Raw genomic sequence first — 4,726 nt, 5'->3', positions numbered from 1 at the left:
GTTATAAGTACAAAGGTTGATTACGTTTTTCCTGAATAGGCCCTGAGTGTGATGGAACTTATGGTGCTAGAAGGGTTGAGCTTTCCACACTTGACAAGACCTTACATTGAGTGGACAGCTGTGCTGGAAGGATGTTCACCCATTTAGGAACTTTGAGGGCCAAGGGAAATACTCATGTGTGGCCATCTTGCTTCCACCAAGATTTTCCTTTGCTAGTAAGTTAGGAGCTTAATGTAATTAATAATCTACAGCCCACCATATTTCCACATAGGTAAGGAGGCTCTATAAAGTGGTGAATACCAAGGACAGCCATATCTCTCAGTCAAGCATCTCTGGCAAGACTTCAGGGATAAGGACTCTTGAAATTATGAGTGACAGAAAGCTAAGTCAAACTTCATTAAGTAAATATTATTTACTCACAGATATACAAAGGGGCGGTTCAAATTTGGCCGGTTCAGGGTTCAAAGAATATTGCCAGGACACTGTTGCTTTTTTTTTGTTGTTGTTGTTGTTGTTTTTCATTTAATTCTCACAACGAGCTTTATTTTATAAAGAAAAAGAACATCAAAGTCTTCAAGGGCCTGCGCACAGCTCCCACTGCAAGTGCACGTGGAAACAAGGTGCTCCCTCCTGCAGCTTCTGGTGATGTCTGGCTACAAACCATTCTTAGCGCCCACTGTTCTGAGCACTGAGCGTAGAAATAGCCGCTTCCTCTCCGCCCCAACGTCACAGGTGCAGCAGGGCTGCCGCACCCGTGGTGCCGGCAAGTCCAGCAACTGCAGGGCAGTGTGTTGCTTTTGTTTTAATCATTTGCTTTGCTTTTCTCTGGCTCAGGCACGCTCTCCCTGAATTACAGCAAAGATGGCTCTGAGAGTGCTTGACTTACATGGGGGCTGTAAACAACCGTAATTTTAGTAAGGAAGAGTCCTTGCACCCATAGCCAACTCTGATAAAGTTCTCTGGTGCTGAATCAAGCTCTGTGAGTCTGAGTCATATGCCCAACCCTCATGCCCGGTGAGGTGGGACTAGGTAACTGACAGCCTCACCAGGTCTGGGAGATGCAGGTACTGAATGGAAAAGGGCTTACTTCCATTAGAGGAAGTAGAGGAAGTGGTTTCTGTCTAGTGTAGAGAGAAACCTAGATATTGCTGCTTTGGGGGAAAAGGGATAGAAGAAAGTTGTGCCCTTTTATAAGTTTTCAAATGTAACCATATTTACTTAGTAATTAAGGCTTCTAGACTCTCCTCCAAACATTGAATTTACATTACACTTAAAATCCTTTACATTATCAAGTTGCCTAATTTCTGAAGATTGGTTACTCAAATTGTTAACATTTCCTGAAAACCTATAGTGTGATCTGCTAGACACTTTACATGTATTATTAAGTCCTCACAACACTTTATTGAGCATTGTTATTTCTGTTTATGATGAGGATATTGAAGGCCAGAAAGGTGGGTAATTTGTCCAATGACACACAACTAGGGGTGATGACGTGTAACTGGAGCCCAAATTCACCGAGTTCCAAAGCCCATAGTCTTCCTACTTCCTACTTCTTCCTTGGTCCAACTTATTTGCTCACAAGTATCTGAGGATTTGAGCTGCAAAAATGCAGAGGAGGGAAAAAGCAAGGGTGTTGACAATCTACTGAAAAAGTGTTCATATTCTTAATATGGAGAGAATTCTTAAAATCAGAATAATATTTCAAAAAATACATGAAGGAGAATTAGACAATTAGTAACAGAAATACAAAAGACTTTTAAACTTATGAAAAAATGTTCATCCTCACTGGTAATCAAAGGAATAAAAATTAAAATAGCAATGGATGTTAGTTTCGGGGTACTACATAGACAACGATTTCCTTTCTTTTTCTTTTATCCCCTCCTTCCTCCCTCCCTCCCTCCTTCCCTTCCTTCCTTCCTTTCTTTATGATATCCTGCGTAGGCAAGGGATCATGGAAGCTGAGACTCTTGTACAAACTGATGGGAGTAAATATTGGTACAATCCCTTTATTTTACCCAAATTTAGTTTTCTTAAGATTGTTATGAGGAACCATCCATCCCCTGAGCCCCCCTTCCCATCTCACAACTGTTTTCGAATATTTCAGGTGATTCTTGGTATTTATCTTAATATCTCTAACATCATGCTTGTATTGCTACTTCTTGAGTTCTCAGAACTATCTTGCTAATGCGGTCACGTCATAATTTTGGCTAGCTTAATAGTCAATGTTTACATCATTACGGCTATGTAAATGCCAGGTACAGCTGAGCCACATACTACACTATACCTTTCCAGCACATTCTACTTTCCTTGAAATTAATAATTTTTTGTTCTTTTAGCTTTTCATGTATTCATCATTAACTCACTGCATTCAAACCCACTAGTGTTGTTTTCCATTTTCTTGACAATAACCAGTGACTCTGACCTTCTTGAAGAAATCTCTTTGAACCCTGACCTGACCTTATGGAGACTGGTGGCCTCCTGGCCTGTTGCACAGCTACCTCCCTTGGCTCTCTCTTCACTGTCATTTGGGAATTCTCTTTTCCTATCTTGCATCACCATGTCTTTTCCCCAAGGTCTGTTCCTCTTTCTTGCCTTACTCCCTCTCTTCCTGTGAAAAGGTGCATAGGAAGTAAGTCGTTTTTGAGATTTTGCATGTCTGAAAATGTCTGTCTTCTGTCTTCACTCTTAATTGATAGTTTGGCTGGGTAGTAATTCTTGGCAAAAATTTTCTTTCAGAATCTTGAAGGCATTGCTTCATTGTCTTGTGGCTTCCGTTACTGCTATAGCAAGGGCAAATTTCTCCCTGGGGGAAATGTACTGTATAGCAAATATACTTCTTGCTATAATGTACTCGTAATTTAAAAATACACCACAAAAGCACCATTTCTGCATTCAATGTTTCTCTCTGGAAGCTAGCAAACTCGTTTCTTTGTCCTCAGTTGACTGATATTTCACAACCTGCTTCCTTGGACTGAGCCCTTTTAATCTGGACACTTCCTTCATTTCTGGGAAATTTTCTTGAATTTTGATGATTCAGTGATTTCCTTCCTCATTAATTCTATTCTCACCTTCAGGAACTCCTGAATTCTGGACTTGTACATTGGACCTCCTGGACGGATCTTCTAAATTTGAAATATTTTCTTTGTCTTTTTGTTCTCCTTTCTGGAGGATTTAATCTGACTTTATCCTCTAAACTTTCTGCCGAGTTCATTTTATCTCTGCCATAAAAATTAGTCTTTACACATGACTAACTTTTGCCTTTGTTGATTCTTTTCCTTATCTTTGTTTTTCACTTCATTAATTTTTGTTTATGTCTTTATTATTCCTTCTTTCAACTTCCTTTGGATTTAGTCTATTACTTTTTTTTAAACTTCTTAAGTTGACAAATTAGCCTATTAATTTTTAGGCTCTAATCACAATATGGCTTTAGCGCCACATCACAGGATTTAATAGGAGGCATTTTCATTAATGTTCAGTTTCAAGTGTTTTCTAATTTTTTTCTTTGACTCATGAGTATATAGAAGTATACCTATTATTTTAATTTTCCTAAAATTCCTTTCTTATTTGATTGCATTAAGATCAGAAATAATGTCCTCTATTTTTAAATTTTTGTTGACACTTGCTTTGTAGCTTTTAATATAACCCATTTCTAATGTTTTACTTGTTCTTGCAAATAACAGGCACTCTCCAACTGATGCTTTTTGATTTTTTTGTATGTTCATCAAATAAAGCTTGTTAATTGTGCTGCTCAAATATCCTATATATCTACTGAGTTCACTTTAAATTAAAATCATTGGCTTACATTTTTCTTCATAACATGCAAATACTGTATCATGCCTTAAACCCATCTGAGTTTCAAGTAAAAGCCACAATTCTTAGAGGGAAAAAAAATAGTTCCACCTAGAATCAGGAAGACAGATGTGATTTCTTGCTGTTTCCCTTTGCAAATTTTTTTTGTAGTCCACCATTTAGCTAGCTGTGTAGCTCTTTGTCAGTTCTGGCTTTATGCTGGGGTCTTCAGTCTACTCCCTGCCCTGTTTCTGCCCCTATAGCTATGGGCACCAGGGACAGTAGATATCCCCAGGGCATCCAGCACCTTCAGTGAGTCCTTATCTTCCCAGACTCTTCTTCCAGCTTCATTCCTGGTTTTAGAGAATTTCCTCTACTTTCACATAAATTTGCAAATTCATTTTAAATGAAAATTTAAAATAGTTTATCCAGCATTATTAGGTGTTTTGTAGTGGGAGAGTTTCTGCTAGTGTAACTTTCTTACTTTACTCATCTCTCCCTCTTGCTTTTTTCCTGCCAGTATCCTAGTTTAAAAACATTTTATGGATGTAAAAGGGCCATCGTCTGTTTTCTTCTTTCCTTTTTCCCCCAATTCCCTGCTCAGTTTTTATTTTATTTTATTCTATTGTATTTATTTATTTTTTATTCTGGTTACTTGCAGATGAAGGGAGAGCACTTAACAAAGTGTTGACGAGGATTAAGAGGTGGGACAGCCTTCGCAGCAAAACAGTAACAGAAAGAACCGTTGTCTAGCTTTATAACTGAAATATGTGGGATGTAGGTGATCTCCTATAGTTATGGCTAAAGATGCATCTTCTTGGGCCCTTTCAGACCTACTGGATCAGAATCTCAGGGTAGGGGTGGGGAATGAAGCCTGAGAGTGGACATTTTAACAAGTTGTCCAGATGATCAGGAGGCACACTAATGTTTGGGAACC

The 4,726-nt window shown here is 38.6% G+C and overlaps 1 non-coding gene across 1 annotated transcript; it reads right to left on the bottom strand.

The window, feature by feature from the left end:
- Positions 1 to 643: 643 nt before the first annotated feature.
- LOC115803202 (small nucleolar RNA SNORA43) lies at positions 644 to 777 on the bottom strand. Its single transcript, XR_004023868.1, has one exon. It is a non-coding gene; the product is annotated as a small nucleolar RNA SNORA43 (small nucleolar RNA).
- Positions 778 to 4,726: the final 3,949 nt, after the last annotated feature.

Source organism: Delphinapterus leucas, chromosome 18, assembly GCF_059928025.1.
Source record: "Delphinapterus leucas isolate spDelLeu-1000000601 "Yukka" chromosome 18, BTC_Dleu_Yukka2, whole genome shotgun sequence".
Lineage (NCBI taxonomy): Eukaryota > Metazoa > Chordata > Mammalia > Artiodactyla > Monodontidae > Delphinapterus > Delphinapterus leucas.
The sequence above is the reverse complement of the archived record's forward strand: the minus strand, read 5'-3'. Positions and strand labels throughout refer to the sequence as shown.